This window comes from Parasteatoda tepidariorum, chromosome 2 (assembly GCF_982258835.1).
Source record: "Parasteatoda tepidariorum strain Cologne lab strain chromosome 2, Ptep-v5.0, whole genome shotgun sequence".
Classification (NCBI taxonomy): Eukaryota; Metazoa; Arthropoda; class Arachnida; order Araneae; family Theridiidae; genus Parasteatoda; species Parasteatoda tepidariorum.
Window position 1 is genome coordinate 266,876 of NC_141756.1, and position 18,344 is coordinate 285,219.

An 18,344-nucleotide genomic window follows, 5' to 3' on the forward strand; every position below is an offset into this window, starting at 1 on the left:
GCGCACCAAAACAGCATGCGCAAGAGAGCTATTGCGAGAATTCGCGACACAATTAGAAGAGGATAATTCAAGGCGGTAGGGGGAAACTCTCCACAAAGTCACGAGTACGGGATTTTTCCGCAGTGCTCTGAATTGAATAAACAAATTTGTCTGCTGCCGATAAATCTGGGTCATCATTAATTTTTTTAAACAAACTCCATAGCCCAATTCACCCTTTAATTGAACCATCATACTTGGGCAATTCTATCTTCGGTAATCTAACAGTCTTTTTATTTACCGATTCAGAAAAGGAATCATTATTATTTCTAAGCGGTTGCTGACTAAGCGATTCCTTACTTAAACGCTCCACTTTCGTCTTGAGCATAACGTATTTGTCTGCATAAGAAGCTATTTTTTCATATTCAGAATCAAAGTCATTTTGAGATATTTGTGTATCTTTTGAGAGAATGTTTATCATTTGGTTATCGGCCACTTCTAATTTTCGGAATTTATCACTTAAGAGTGACATCAAAATATCTAATTCATCGTAATTAGTAGGTTTCGTATTCAACGCTACCTCTACGCTCCTAGCAACTTCTGTGAAGCCGCTTCTTAGTGGCATTCTAACTTTAGATAATTCAGTTTTATCTAGTGATTCCATTATTAAGAACACTTAAATTTCGTTTATTAATAGTTTCAATTATTTCAAATCTTATTCAGTTTTAATGACCCGGCATCCCTGTTCGAGCGCCATCAATTTTGCCTTCGAAATGTAAACAATAGTTTACAAATGATATATAAAGAGTAAACTTACCCCTTTCTTGGGTTCTTTGACACCGGTGCCTGTAAAAGATTTCTTAACAAATAATAAACGATCTGAAAAACATTTGTATGTTTAATAACATAAGTAAATTACAAAAATGTGCTACTAGTTGACGAGTGACATGCTGCTTTTTTGTGAGTGATACGAACAACTCCTATCGCGCATGCGTTAGGAAAGTTCTGTTCGGATACGGTTGCATTTTCGACAGATTAAATGGATTCCAAGCCCTTAGATCTCTACCAGAAGAGCTCAGATTATCCACAGATGGCCTGATTCGGACGACTAGATTAAAAAAGAGATATTTGCTGAAGAGAACTTTGCTTAATCCAGTTAAAACATGATTTCAATAACTTGTCATAATGTTTGCAACACTTCATGTAAAGCATCTGCTCCGAGTATAAATGAAAATGTTCAGTGTAATAAGAATTTATTTCATTCGAATTCTAAATTTTTGCAGCTGCAAAATAAAAATAAACTTGATAAAAGTGTAAAATCTGAAATTAGTTTTTCAAAGTCCAAACGTAATATTTAGAAATAGGACCATGTTAATCTTGTAAGCAATTGGATCTTTCAATGAGAGATTGCAAAACTGGATTTAAAGTTAAAAATGGACACCTATACTACTAATAATGACTTAAGTAATTGAATCACTTCGCTCACCAACTTTCGTAATAGCCGCTTATTCGTCTCAGTTTGTTTTTCCCTATATCGATTTATTTTAAGGAGGAAATATATAATTATTGAAATTTTATGTAAGAAAATTTTGTTAATATGTCAATAGTAACAAAATTAACAATTACTTGCATATGAAAAAAAATCAATTGAGCTTGAAAATATAAATATATAAATATAGGACATATAAGTTTCGATAAAACCATAAGTAATTTCACTAGTTAACTATCTAAAAGATTTGTGTTTTTCTGATTAAGTTCTTTGTAATCACCACCATTGTTATCATTGTGGAAATTTGTTTCTTTTTTTTCTTCTTTTTTTTGACAAGATTTTAAACTGTATATTTATACAAGTTACTCATTGTGGGGAACATTATATAAGTATAATTTTCTTTTCTTCGACAGAATTTTTGCTTCTGAAATGGCCTGTTAACGAAAAGACCTTGTCAATAAAATGACCTATCGACAAATTAGTTTCATTATCTCACAGATTCATTAGATACTTTCTTTTTTTCCTTGCTAATTTCACCCTTCACTCACTCCCTACATCAAGAATCATTCATAATAGTAATTGTAATTGCTTTTGCGATGCTAATCTACAATAATGCACATTAAAAATTAATCTTAGAAATAAATGTGATAAATATGACTAGAAAAATGTTTTGTAAAATACAACTAAAATGTGCATAATACAATTAGAACACCAAATGCAAAAAAGGTTTCGTTTTTGCAACGTGATGTAAATAGAGGAGTAGGTAATTTTCAAATAAAATGCTTTTTTTCTGGCAACTTCATATTTTAAAGATTTTGCATCAGGCTAGGTTTAAAAATTTCAGCACAAGCACTAAATTACAAAGAAGTGCAATGGGCACAACGTCTAATCTAAAAAATCATAAAAATAGTTTCAAAATTACGCATGACTTTGCCTTCGAAATAACCTTTCCTACAAATTGTAGACGAAAATAACCCTGTCATCGAAAGAACCTGTTGACGAAACGACTCAGACGACGAAATATCCCTGCCGACGAAATGATCCTGTCGACGAAATGATACTGATGAAATGACCCTGTCGACGAAATGGCCTTGTCGATGAAGTGACCCTTACGACGAAATGACCCTGTCGACAAAATGTGACTTGTCGACGAAGTGACTTGTCAGCGAAATGACTTGTCTACGAAATGACCTGTCGATGAAATAATCCTGTCGACCAAATGACCTAGTCGATGAAATGGTCTGTCGATCAAGTGTTGTCGATGAAACGGACTTGTCGCAGAAATGAACGCGATCCACCAGTATGTAAGCTCGTAAAACTCCTTCGACCTTCACCCATGCTCAAAACGCCTTCAATATGAACTTTCGTCAGGAATCATAATTTTGAGATGGTGTGGGTATACTTTCATCTGGAATTTCCTCATCACAGTTAGAACAGTTTTTTTAGTGCATCGACAATTGATTTAATAATTATGGTTTAAAGTCACGTTCATACTAGTCCCATAAACACGGGACTAGTGTGAACAAAAGCAATTTTTAAAGAAAAGAAGATTACTAAAAAAGTATTCAGACAAATTAGCCTATGAATTGTATGTATAATGCTTTCAAACATGCATATAGGATGCCTTCAAATTTTAATAAAGAAATGTTAAATCTCTTCAAATCGTTAACAAGAATTTTTTTTTTTTTTTTTTTTTTTTGACAAATTTATAAAAATTGTTCTCACAAGTCCACTCTCACTTACAAAGGATATTCTTAATTTAAAAGCTAAAATTAAATAAAATTTTGATACATTGTTTACTTAAATAAATTAATCTCTGATAGATCTTATAAATGTTTACATGTTTTATTATTTAAAATTGCTGTTATTTGCACTTTTTTGTATTGTTTTGGGATTACATATACAATACCCAACATTTACAATTTTTTTCTGCAATTGATAAGTTTAAGGAAACTTGATTTAATTATTCGAGGTTTTTTTTCGAATATTTATTTTGATTTCATCGAACAAGAAGTATATTTAAATTATAATCGAATATAAATTATTAATTGAAAAAAAATCGAATTAAAATGAATTCAAATTATAATCAAAATAAAAAAAGTGGTAAACAAATTGTCTTGAACTTAGTGCTGAAAATTTTTATCTCAGTACAAAATTCCTTTTCGCATTTCAGCGACCGAAAATTCTTAGTCTAACTGTTTATTATCAAATGATTGGACGTATTGAGTTTATTGGAGGGGGGGAGTGAAAAGGGATGAATTCGACTGATTCTGCGTCTAGACTCATTAAGAATATTTAAACTATGACGAAAGTAGATATCTTAGATAAAAGCTTCGTCTTGCTCATCTCTAACACTATTATTCATCATTCAAGAGGAATTTTTAGCAGAACGAAGAAAACAGATTTTTCTCTTAAAAAATGCGATTATGCATGAAGTTGACCATTTTTTTCACAACAGCGGCTGTAATGGTTTTGTTACTATGGATGACCGTGGTTGCCAAAGAGCTTCAATCTGTGACTAGCCTCTTGCAAAAGAACTTCTTAAAGGCCGGCCATTTTACAAAAGATTTCAAAGGGTTAAAACTTGACGGACATTAAATTTCAATCATTACCCATCTAAAGAATTTTATTCTGACATTCGTATATTTCAATGGAAAATGAAAATAAATAAATAAACTGTCTGTGAAATTACAAATTGATGAGTAATACATACCATGAATATCGCTATTACGATTTCTGAAACCAGTACCGTAAATATTTGTTGAAATGAATTTTGCTCTGAACATTTTTGGATAAAAAAAACTCGTTTAGCTTATTTTTAATATTGTGTGAAGCAAAAGGAAAATATTTTTGCTATTTAATTTCCTTAGCAAAAGAACATTTTTACCAAAGTTCTTTTCATTTCGTAGAACACTTCAATTTCAATTAAAGACTCATAAAGGTATGTCATTTCTTTCTGTATGCTTTCATTTACAGTCAATAGTTTTCATAACTACTTAATTCTGGTAAACGCTTAGAAGAAGAAGAAAAATACTTTTTCCCTCTGTGAAATTGTGCGATTTCATTGTTATTTCTTTCAGCCAGTATTGTTCTTAAATCGTAGTGCAATATATTTAATGTATTTCGAGCAATTTATTATAAACGTTCAATTAATTACCTATTATTCAGAATTTGACCGTTCTTAATATTTTCATAATGCTGGGAAAAAAATGAAGTAAAAAAGAGCACAAATTACTAGTTAGATCAAACTGCAGCCAAGGAAGAAACATCTGAAATCAATACAACTTGTTTCAGTTTTTAAGGGTCATTTTGCAATTTCAACAAACAAATAGTTGAATTCTAATAACTCGAAACAAAATAACTAATAACTCGTAAAAATACCGAAGTTATCAAAAATTATGCTTACAGAAAGTTGAAATTTATTATTAATTTTTCAATCTACAAAAAATGAATCAAATTATCACTTATAGCACATTACGAAGAAAAGAAAGAGTCACTTATGGTTTAAACGTTTTGAAGATATTATTGTCATTACAATTATTTGACCAAATTTGCTTTTGCTGAAAATTTTTCAAACTGCATGACAACTCATTTTTCTGACAAGAATTCACTTTAAATACCCTTAAATACAGAAACAAGCGACGTTTTGTTATTTTTCCAATTTTACTTTTTAAATGGGAAAAGTTATGTTTATGCTAACACTTTTTTCCCATTTATATATGTTTAAAAGACGAAAAAAAGAAACTTATAAATGACATGCAATGTTTGCGAGACAAAATTTCTTCTAAATATTTTTTAAAAAAATCGGTTTTTCAAACTCACTGTATAATCACCGTTAATTCACTCTCTCAATAATCACTGTTAAGACTCATTCATTTTAAAATTGTCTCAAGCTTTAGATACAATTATTTGACTTATATTTATTTACTTTCAGGCTTTTAATTTCTTTTTGAATTCATTAAAATGAGTAATTTGAAAGCATTTTTATGGTATAAAAGTTCCAGAATTCCAAAAACAACGAGTGTCACTATAACATATTATACTTTATAAGAACATTTATTTATTCATATTTTCATACGTATTAACATTTATTAAAAAATATTATTCAATAAATGTTAATAACTTCTATGAAAATCGTCGAATTTGAATGTTTTATTTAAAATTCGACCTTTTATTAATTATAATTTTAGACTTTTTCAATATAATATATTATTACCTTGTGTAAATCCAGCTTTCTGGCCAATCCAAGCAAATTGAAAAACTCATCTTAAGAAGACGCCATACCACGAGAGAAACTTTTCGTCGCAAATTCTCTTTTACTTCCATAACTGATTTAAAATTTAAATAATGGAAAAAGTGAGTTCAGACCTAGAGTAATCAATGAAATTTCAAATATTGAAAAGAAAATTTTAAAATATTGAAATGAAAATAAATTATGAGAAGATGGCTTAGGATTATGCGATAGAGAAGTTCTCTTACAATAATTTGCTTGCATTTTGTTATTTATAAATTTTTGTGCAGCAATAGAAACTTTATGGCTTACTCTAGGCTTATGTGAACTCCCTTTTTCTTTCTTTTAAATTTTAAATTAGTAATAGAGTTGAAAGGGAATTTGTGACTAAAAGTTTCTCCCGTTATATGGCGACCTCTTAACCAATGGCCCAGATACTCCAAGAGTTCCAGCAAGCATGCCTTCACAACGTCACCAATGACATACCCCTCCCCCCCCCTAAAAGTGCTCCAATGGTAAGATGGAAGCGAAGTTTAACAAGTCGTTTTCTGTTGAAACTGAAGTGACATAACGTCTATCGTTGAATTTTAGAAACAAAATAGTTTGTTAACAAATATAACATACCTTTTTCAAACCTTTTAAAAAAAAAGTAGAAAAATATTAGAGGTTACAAGCTAATATAAACGTGAAAAAAATCTAATTCTATTGACTCATTTATAGAAAATACACAAACACGCACGATTTATTAACCTAGTATAATAATATATATTCAATTTAAAATAAAAACATAATTAATTATCCGTAAAAATAGCAAACTATCATATTTCTTACGCGTGAAAATGTTGATAATTCCGGAACAGTTTCGAATTCACAAATTTAAAAAATGCTTTAATTATTTATAACGATAAGATGTTATTTTTCTATGCACGTACTATGTTGAAAACACAGTATATTATTAATAATTTAACTTTATATTTAAGCTACAACAATAAGTGAGCTTTACAGAAACATTAAGAGAAGATACTGAGAAGTAATATAATAGTGCTTTGTTTCTGTTTGTAGATTCATTACTTATAGCAACCCACAAAATGCTGGGCTGTTGGAGGCACTCATATTTCAGGGGATTCAAAATAGCCCGAGAAGAATTCTAAGAAAATACTGAATCATTTGTTAAAATCTAAAAAGAAATCCTCATATATTGAATATGAATATAGACTATAATAAAGGAATCTGCCAGTCTGACTGCAAGGCGTTGAGGTTTAAAATTATTATAATAGTCAGCAGTCCAAGTACAAATGATAGGAAATAAGTACTAGTCCAATAAAAGGTTACAAACTTTATTCTGTTATTGTATTTAAGATAATGTATTTTGATACTGCAAGTGAGAATCCAATTAAAATTAGACCCTTTTTGAACGTGCTTTTTTTAAGCAATTACATTCTATTTGAACTGTTATAGAACAAATACACACCTATTGCACAGTTACAGACAATTTTTAATTAATTAATAGTTATCATTAATTTTTTGTTCGCACTTTATTTATTATATATTAAAAAAATTATATATATTATTCTTTAGCGCACCACAGACAGACCAGCAGATTTACAAGTCTAGTTCCACTTTAATAATCATTAAAATAACCAGCATTTTGTAACGATGTCTCTCAAAAAACATGTAACTTTTTCTTTTTATTGTCTTCAGGATACTGAATACTTCATACGTAAAGATAATCTCATACAGTCTTATTTTGAGAATTTTTCACAATTAGAAATTCAGAGAAGAATTAAGATATTCAGATAATGTACAAGCTATATATATATATATATATATATATATATATATATATATATATATATATATATATATATATATATATATATATATATATATATATATATTCAAAGCTCAGCCCCGTTCCGCCCCCTAGCGGGGGCATCCGGGGTGAAAATTTATTGATCAACAAAAGGATACAAAACAATTTCCAGTTTGAAAGCAAAAGAAGATGAGAATTTACAATGATAAACATGAATAATAAAACAAAATAAATGAATAATAAATAAATATAATAATATTTAATGCTTATCCTAGATTTTAGTTGACATCCTATAATTTTAGTTGACAATGACTTGTATGCCTTAGATTTGAATAGAAACGAATTTGATATAGCATTACATGATTTCTTAAGTATCTTTGAATATTACTAACAACAACAATCTGAAAAAGAATACAGTATATAACATTGGATCCAAGAGGGTAAAGAGGTAAGTGAAGGATTGTAAACATTAAAAACATTGGATCAAAAGGTAAATTAGACAAGCAAAAGCAATTTAAACGTGATAAAACATTGAAAACATTGATATTGAACCAACAGGCTTTCAGAATATTAAAATATAAAAATATCATTGAACCAAAAGGGTTCCAAAGTTAAAAACAAATAAATAGCAATGAAGTGAAATGAGTAGAATTAAAAGAAAGCATGAAGAGCATTTATCTGTTTGTGGCAGGGCAGGTGGTCGCTATAAAACCCCGAGAGATGTTAATTTGGTGCAAAGATCTAAATTTGATTCATATGAAGAGGGTCCATGAGATCGTCTGGTGTCATTATATCTACCAGGGTACGTTTAATAATCTCAATGATAGCATATTTTATATATATATATATATATATATATATATATATATATATATATATATATATATATATATATATATATATATATATATATATATATATATATAAGAGAGAGAGAGAGAGAGAGGAGAGAGAGAATTTAGATTTTCTTACTAAGCATCATAAACATATTATTACTGGTAATTAAAATATTATAGAAAACTTAGAACTTTGGAGTTTAATGATAAAAAGCACAAAATTTAGACCCATTTACTTTTCTTTCTTTTTTTTAAATAACGGCAGGCACTGAACTTTCGTTCTTCGCCTTAGAAGATGCCGGAAGTGTTGCTCATTTCCCGTTACCCAGTGGGCACCTGTGAACCAAAGTCACGGAGGCGAGCAACATTACCCACGCCACACTGCCACAAATACCCGTTCATAAGGCGGGCCACATATGTACATCACAAGACAACACAGAGAGAGGGAGAAACATCCATACCCAGAGTTGGATTCGAACCAGCAGCCATTGGCTTCGCAGTCAGGCACGCTATTCACTCGACCACCTACCCGGCAGCCCCATTTACTATACATAAATTAACAAAATTCTAAAATACCTTCTTAATGATCTGAATAGTTTTTGTTTAAAGATATCAAATACATTCTCTTCACCTTTAGGTATTTTAACAGTATGGAAATGGGCTGTTTATTATTACTTTAAAAGCTTTGTTTTCAATTATAAGGAAAATTTAAATAACAGTAACAATTCAGCAAATTTTTCTAAAATTGTTCAATCAATTAAGCAACTACAAAAAAATAAATTTATTACCCCATAGAAAAAGCTAACAATAGTTATGTTATATCATGTAAAAAAATTCTAAGTTGAACTTTTAAATACGGAATTTAAAAAAAAGCTTAGTAACTTAAATAATAATATTGTCATTAAAAAAATTTTAGCTTTATATAAGAGGTTAAAAATTAAAGTTAGCAATATTCAATTTCCTTACTTAATTATCAGTCCGAAATTTATAAATTCCTATAAAATTTAGAACAATCACATATGGATCTAATACTTACCTAACCAAACCTGGCACCATTTTCTCTAACTACTTAAATAAAATTATTAGCAATATAATTAAAGAAGGTTTTTCTTGGATCATCACTAATGATCAACCATTATTAACAACCATTTATTAAGCAAACTAAAAATTAATTCTATTGCTACTTCTGATTTCCAGGATCTTTTCAATAGCATTCCCATTTCAAAATTTAAAGATGTCCTTTTGAATTATTACTATAATTTTAAAAATATCCTTAGTTGAGATTTTGATTATTGAGAAATTCTAATCAATTTTTGTCTTTTTAATAATTATCTTTACAATGGAAAACGCATTTTTATTCAAATTGATGAATACCACAACGATTTAATTTTTCACGTCTCTTAGCTGACTTATTTTTACACTATATGATAAAAATTATACCCTAATATTATATTTGTTTTTAGATTTATTGATGATTCAATTTTCTTTAATTTTCAGGATTATACAATTTTATTAAATAATATTTAACCCCAGAAACTAATATTGCTTCGTATTCATGATGATAATATTAATTTTAATTTTTTGGATTTCAGCATTAAAAAAGAATAATAAAAAGAAAATATCTGCTTTGTTGGTTTATATGATAAAAAAATTTTTTTAATTTTAATATAAATAAACTAATTACTTGGAATTCCAATATTTCTAAAATCATCTATTTAAATACAATTTTTAATCAAATGAATAGAATTTAAAGAATATGGAGAAATGTTCATTTATCCAAAAAACAAATCGACAAACTCTTTCAAAATTTTATTAAAAAAAATAAATAAATAAAACATTGAATACCCATCTAAAGTAATCTCTCTCTCTCTCTATCTATCTATCTATCTCTATCTATCTATCTATCTATCTATCTATCTATCTATCAATCACTCTTTCTTTTTTTTTTTTTTTAAATAACTGTTATATGCTTACCTATTTTGTAATCTGGCAATCTTATTACGAAAATATTTTAAGTTATTTTTGAAAGATTGCAGTACGTGTAAGTTCATTTGAATTCGCTACTCACTATATAGATTTCGTTTTGTGTTTCGTTTTGTTTTTTTCTTTACATTTTATTTTTTTAATGATATTTTTTTTTATTTAATGTGTTGTAATTTAGTTCAATTTTTTGAATGCTCCTCACACTATTAATCCCTGTTCAGCAATATTGTTAAAGAAGGTTTTTCTTGGATTATCACTAATAATCAACCGATTTTAGAATTCATTAAGCATAATAAAATTAATTCTATTGCGACTTTTGATTTCCAGGATCTTTTCAATTGCACTCCCCTTTCTAAACTAAAAGATGTCCTTTTGAATTATTACCATGATTTTAAAAATATCCTTTGTTGCGATTTTGATTATTGGGAAATTCTAATTAATTTTAGTCTTTTTAATAATTATCTTTTCGATGGAAAACATATTTTTATTCACATTGATGGAATAACACGAGGATCATCTCTCTAAGCTAACTTATTTTTGCATTATTATGAAAAAAATTATACTCGTAATATTAAATTTGCTTTTAGATTTATTGATGATTTAATTATCGTTAACTTTCAAGATTATACTATTTTATTAAATAATATTTACCCCAAGGAATTAATCTTGCTTCGTAATCATGATGATAATATTTAATTTCTTAGATTTGGCCAGGGCTGGATTAATCATTAGGCCAGAAAAGGCCATGACCTAAGGCCCCCAATGATTAGAGGCCCCCTTAAAAAAATGTTTTGAAAATAAATTTTAAAAAATTAAGAAAAACAATTATTTTTTCAACAAAAAAATTCAATTTCAAATATATATCAATAAAATACGATATTTTTTTTAGTTCTAATTTAACAAAATAAAGTAAAATTTAATTTATTATTATTTATTTTTATTTTAAATATGCTTTCTTAAATGAAAAGATATATAAATACTTTCACATTTGAATAAATAAAAAATATACGAGAAAAAAATATTTAATCTAAGGGCCCCAAAAATTTGAATGGCCTAGGGCCCGCGTCCGCTTAATCCGGCCCTGGATTTGGGTGTTATAAAAGAAGAAAATATCTGCTTTATGGATTAGAACGATAAAAGAAATGATTTTAATTTTAATATTAATAAACTAGTTACTTGGAATTCTAATGTTTCTAGGAGCATCTATTTAAATACCACTTTTAATGAAATGAATAGAATTAGAAGAATATGTAGTAATAATTATTTATACAAAAAACAAATAAATAAACTCTTTCAAAATTTGATAATAAAAAAAACAATGGATACCCAATTAAAGTAATTAAATTCTATATAAAATCAATGAGTTAATTGTATATTATTGTAAATAAATTTATTAAAAATTTTCTTTGTTAATTTTTTTCCATGTGTAAAACCATTTCGGGCAAATCTGTGGCTAAAATTATGAGCAAAGCAGGCAATTCATGTTTTTTTTTTCCTCTTTTATTTTTTTTTCCTTAATAAATGTTAATTTTCTAAAATTATTAATTGTCAACTTCTTTAAATTATCTAATTTAATATTACCTTGCTCACATCCATTTTCGGTACCATCCTTGGTAACTAACAAATCAAACGCACTTCAATACTGCAGTAAGAACGCAGTTTAATACAAAATCCCTCTATTTACGCCATTACTTTTATTTGCGATTTTGGTTTCAAATTTTGCAATCTAGCAATCTTGCTGGGAAAATATTTTAAATCATTTTAGAAAAATTTCCCGTTCATATGCATTCGCTACTTGCTTTATAGATTTCATTTTCTGTTCTATTCTGTTTTTTCTTCATATTTTATTTTCTGTTTTTACGTGATATTTTAACTTATTGTGTTTTATTTTCTTTGTTGTAATTTTTTGTAAAAGATTTTTTGTGAGAGCTACTCACACTATTGTATTGATATATTTTGCTTCGGCTATATTGATACAATATTAGAAAGCACTCCTTTTTGTGGATATAATCGTGTGAGCTAATGAAAAGATTATATCTTCTATTTTCCGGTTTTTTCTTATTTTTTTCGAATTATTTTCCGGTTTCTTGATATTTTTATTATTATTTTTCCTTTCCCCCTTTTTTTCATTGTTCTGTAATTTTTCCATGTCTTATCTACATTTTGAACTTATTTTATGAGTTCTATTTACTTGCTGCTTATGAGCAGTAAATAAAACTTATCGATTTCCTTAATTTTCTTCGTGTTTTTTGTATTTATTTTTTATTATGCTATATATATATATATATATATATATATATATATATATATATATATATATATATATATATATATATATATATATATATATATATATATATATATATATATATATATATATATATATATATATATATATATATATATATATATATATATATATATATATATATATATATATATATATATGGGGGTTGCTATTTATATTTCTGGCCTTGGCAACAGTAAGTGTTGCTAGGCGACCGCAGACGATTTTAATCGAAAGTTTGATATTTTTAAACATAAATTCAGCAGACGATTTACCATTATAGCTTCATTTGTGTTGTTGACAGTAAATTGAAAAGTTCTTCTCTTTCAAAAAATGGAATTGAATCGTGAACATTTTCGTGCCATTATTTTTCATAACTTTCGACGTGGATTGTCAAGACAAGAGTGCTTCGATGAACTTAATTCTTTATTCAGCGATAAAACGCCATCCTACAGCACTGTAAAAAATTGGTGTAACGAATTTAATCGTGATCGATGTTCGATCCAGGACGAATCCCGTGCAGGTCGTCCAAAATCCGTTGCTGTGCCAGAAAAGATCGATGCTGTGCGGGAACTGATAAAGCAGGATCGTCATGTGACATACCGTGAGATAGAGGCGTCTTTGGACATTAGTATGACTAGCATCAATAAAATATTGCATGAACATTTGAGGGTAAGAAAAATTTGTTCGCGTTGGATCCCGCATAATCTGACAAACGCTCAAAAAAAGGCTCGTGTCGATTGGTGCAAGGAAATGTTGGAAAAATACGTTCAAGGTACATCAAAGGTTGTGTATAACATCTACACAGGTGACGAATCATGGATCTATGCATATGAGCCGGAAACAAAACAGCAATCAACTGTATGGGTCTTCCAAGACGAGGCAAAACCAACAAAAGTTGTTCGAGGAAGAAGCACATCGAAACAAATGATTGCCTGTTTCTTCGGCATTAACGGTCATGTGGCAACATTGGCGTTAGAGCAACGCAGAACGGTCAATTCTGAATGGTACACGACCATTTGTTTGCCAGAAGTCATTGGAGAAATTCGAAAAAAGCAGAAGAACAGGCGAATCATTCTTCATCATGACAATGCGAGCTCTCACACATCGACTCAAACAAAGGCATTTCTGACGGAGCGAAAGATCGAACTGATGGGTCATCCGCCGTACAGCCCTGATTTGGCACCCAATGACTTCTTCTTATTCCCACACATCAAAAATAAATTACGTGGGCAACGATTTTCGACCCCAGAAGAAGCGGTTGATGCATTCAAAACGCATGTTTTGGAGTTACCTCAATCGGACTGGAAAAAGTGCTTTGAAAATTGGTTCAAACGCATGCAAAAGTGTATTGATCATCATGGATAATATTTTGAAAAGCAATAAAACCAATTTCGATCCTACATATTTGGTTTTTCATTATTAGGCCAGAAATATAAATAGCAACCCTCATCGCTTCGAATGCGATTCCGGAAGTAAGGTTAGCATAATAAATAATGACGAATTCAAAAAATTATGTCTGAATGCTCCGATAAAAAACGAATGTATCTTTTAGAAGTTATACGGGACAAATTTTTAAGCCTCTTGGTGTTGCTCAGATTAAAGTATCATATCAAAATAAATCTAGCTTTGAAGATTTGTATGTTGTTTCGATAAAGAAAAATTCTATATTAGGGCGTGATTGGATTAGAAACTTGAATATTAATTTAAATGATCTCTACATTATTTCTGCACAAAATACAAGTATTAAACCCAGCATTTCTTGTACTGATTTTTCTATACAGAAAATTATTGATTCTTTTTCTGATGTGTTTGAACCTAAAATTGGTTGCATTCCTGATTATACTTGTGCACTAAAGCTAATTCCAGATGCAAAACCCATTTTTATTAAACCACGTACTGTACCGTATGCTTTAAAATCAAAAGTAGAACAAGAATTAAATAAATTAGAAGCTGAAGGTGTAATAAAAAAAATAGACGTATTAGAATGGGGTATACCCCTAGTAGTTGTCCCACAGCATGATGGCACAGTTTGTATTTGCGCAGATTTTAAAGTTACAATCAACAATCAGCTTCAAAATGCCAGACACCCAATTCCTAGAATTGAGGACATTTTCAATAAATTACGTGATAGGAAATATTTCTGTACGCTCCATATCCACAAAGCATATTTACATTTGAAAGTCGATGAAGAAAGTGCAAAATATCAGACTCTTTCTACTCATAGAGGTACATACTTAGCAAAAAGATTATTTTTCGGAATAAAAAAAAACTGCACCAAATGAATTCCATAAATTTATTGATCAGTTTGTTCAAGGATTGGATGGAACTATTGCCTACTTTGATGATATTATCATCCAAGGAAAAAATAAACAAGATTGCCGGCAACGTTTAATTAAAGTATTAGAAAAGTTACGGGAACATAATTTACATCTTAACCTTAACAAATGTAGATTTTTCGAGGAAAAAGTTCAGTATTTGGGACATGTTATCAGTTCTGCTGGACTACACAAATCACCTGATAAAATTCAAGCCATATCCGAAACACCTCGACCAAACTCCGTTGAAGATGTTCGTAAATTCATTGGACTTGTCATGTATTATTCTAAGTTCATTCCAGATGCTTCCAGCCTACTTCATCCACTAAACAAACTCTTATGCAAAAACGCACGCTTCCGATGGACTGCAGAATGTGAATCTGCGTTCATAAAAGCAAAATCAATTATAACCAGTGACCAGATTCTAGTGCCTTTCAATCCAGTTCTTCCAGTAACATTAGCTACTGATGCCAGCCCTTTTGGACTTTCAGGAGTTCTTTCACACACTATGCCAAACGGTATAGAGCGTCCTATCGCTTTTGCTTCCAGAAGTCTCACAGTTGCCGAGAAAAATTACAGTCAATTGGATCGAGAAGCTACAGCTGTGGTTTAGGCTTGCAAAAAATTTTACGATTATATTTTTGGCAGAAAATTTACCTTGATTCTCGATAACAGAGCCATTTGCGCTATCTTCCCTCCAGAGAAAAGCCTCCCAGTTATGATTGCTTCAAGAATTCTTCGATATGCTCAATTTCTTTCGAGTTTCGATTACACAATTATACATAGAAAATCTGAGAAGCATACAAATGCTGATTACCTTTCAAGAAATCCTCTTCCACTACCAGTTAATTACGTCAACTGTATTGATGAATCCAGCAATTTATCATAAATTACATTTCAACTGAAACAATTACAGCAAAACAAATTCAAACAGAAACAGAGCTTGATCCTGCTGGAAATAAAATACGATATTGTTATTGGAAACAAGTTTGATCCCAGTATAACCATTCAAGATGGAATCCTATTTAGAGGAAATCGAGTTATCATTCCCAAATCTCTTCAACCTGAAATGCTCAAGCAACTACATGCTACACACATAGGAATTGTGAAAATGAAAGCTTTATCTCGAAACTACTGCTATTGGAAAAACATTGACACCGATATTAAAAACATGGTTAAAAGTTGCCGTGAATGCTGTGATGTAAGAAAAAATCCAGCGAAAGCACCTCTTCGCATGTGGGAAACACCGGAGAAAAATTGGCAACGCGTGCACAACGACTATGCCGGACCCTTCATGGAGCATCAATTTTTAATTGCTGTGGATTCACTTTCAAAATGGCCTGAAATTTTTGCTATGAAGACATCTCCTACATCATCAAACACAATTTATTATTTAGAAGAAATTTTTAGTCGTCATGGATTGCCTGAAATTTTAGTTTCTGATAATGCCGCAATTTTTAAGTCAGCAGAATTCCAACATTTTTGTAAGTCAAATGGTATTAAACAGCGTCTTATTGCTCCAGGCTATCCAGCTACAAATGGCCAAGCAGACCGCTATGTCCAGATATTAAAAGAGAAATTAAAATGCATGAAGTATCATCCAGGTTCCCTCCATAGTAAATTATGCAAACTACTTTTCCGATACAGAATAACACCATTGAACAATGAAAAAACTCCGTCAGAAATGTTATTTGGTAGAAACTTAAGATGTGAATTCGACTTAATCAAACCAACTAAAGGACAAAAAAATAATGCCTTGCAGCCAGAATTTAACAAAATTTTCAAGTTAGGAGAAAGAGTACAGTCTCGCAACTATACATCATCTGCTAAATGAAAGTATGGAACTGTTGTTGAAAAACTTGGACGAGTTCACTATCTCATTGAATTAGACGACGGTTATGTGATCAAGCGTCACTTTAACCAATTAAGAGGTTGTCAAGTTGAAAAATCAATAACTCCTTCTTTAAAATTTTCTAGGCCCAGGACAGTACACTTTTCTCTTCCAGTATCCAGCTCTACATCCACCATACCCTCCTCTCGTCCAGTATCCAGCTCTACACCCACCATACCCTCCTCTCTTCCAGTATCCAGCTCTACACCCACCATACCCTCCTCTCTTCCAGTATCCAGCTCTACATCCACCATACCCTCCTCTCTTCCAGTATCTAGTCCTGTAACCCAGAGAAATCCAATGCAGTTAAGGAGATCAACTCGGGAAAAAAGACCAGTCATCAGATTAAATCTCTAATTATTCGTTATTGACTCTTAAATTTTAATAATTCATAATTAACCTTTTATTTAAGTGCCAGAGAATTGTCATGTATTTTATCTTCAGTGTAAATACGCCTTGCAACGACTCAACTCAACTCAACCTTTTGTTATCCCGCGCTAGTTAGTTGTTGTTCAGCCTTAAACGTAACAAGATGTAAACCTCACCTTCTCCCTAATAAAATATGATTTACCTTGATTCTTGTATATATAATAATATGTTTTACAATTCTTTTATTTTCAAGATCTGACGGGAGATTTCCATGAATTAGGTAGAAAACTAAACCAGAAAATTTGTTTTGATGAACAAAACTTGCTCAGTTTCAAATTGATATGAGATTTATATCTATCCAGAAGAAGCAAAATAAGGAATTTGAGAGCATTTTTAATTAGCCATGGGTAGAAACGTTTGCAATATATTTGTAAAATGTTGCTGCGGTCATCGTTTCATTTCATGAATCGCTTTTTCCAATGAAATATTTAGCAGTGACTGATTCTGTAATATCTCAAAGAATTCTTCAGTAAGGAAAAACTACCGATGAAGGTACTTTTTTCTTTCCTAGGTACTTTAGAATATAAATCCTTATAATTTTTAGGACCAAAGATTTTTCCCGTTTAAGGGCAGTATTTAACTCTTATTTCGTTCGCATTGTAAATGCAATCACTTTCTAAAAGGATGCCAGGGCTACTTCCCTCCTAAAGATTCTTTTAAAGTTCTTAAAACCAGTATTTCGAATATTATTCTCTAAGGGAAGTTTTGCCTTTTGAAATTATCTTCACACTGCACTGAGTTATCGGTGGATGTCGTCTTAAAAAAAACTTCACCCATTTTTCACCTGGATGATTGTCTTTAAATGGATTTTTCCTACCAGTTCCCATCAGGACGTTAAAGACCGCAATAGGACAATAATTTAGCTAATTATTGGCACAAAAACCTGCAAAGAAATTTTCTATTCCAGCTTTTATTATTATATTTAGTTGTTATATTCAATCAGTAAACATAGTTTATTAAGTTGTCTAAGGTATGATGTAATAACTAATCACTACATTTATAAAGATAAATAATAAATAAATTATTATTATAATTCTTTAAATAAATTTAGCAATTAAATTTGCATTTTGAAATGAAATTGTTATAGGAAC

General features: G+C 30.0%; 2 protein-coding genes across 2 annotated transcripts in view; one reads left to right on the forward strand and one right to left on the reverse strand.

The window, feature by feature from the left end:
• The window catches only part of LOC107454094 (uncharacterized), a 68,481-nt gene extending 62,700 nt beyond the window's left edge, over nucleotides 1–5,781 (reverse strand). Inside the window, exon 1 of the mRNA XM_087156744.1 lies at nucleotides 5,682–5,781. The gene's annotated coding sequence lies outside the window, so the exon portion shown is untranslated. The remainder of the gene's footprint in view (nucleotides 1–5,681) is intronic.
• Nucleotides 3,768–18,344, forward strand: part of LOC107454085 (2-oxoglutarate and iron-dependent oxygenase domain-containing protein 3) — a 57,143-nt gene continuing 42,566 nt past the window's right edge. Inside the window, exon 1 of the mRNA XM_087156747.1 lies at nucleotides 3,768–4,406. The gene's annotated coding sequence lies outside the window, so the exon portion shown is untranslated. The remainder of the gene's footprint in view (nucleotides 4,407–18,344) is intronic.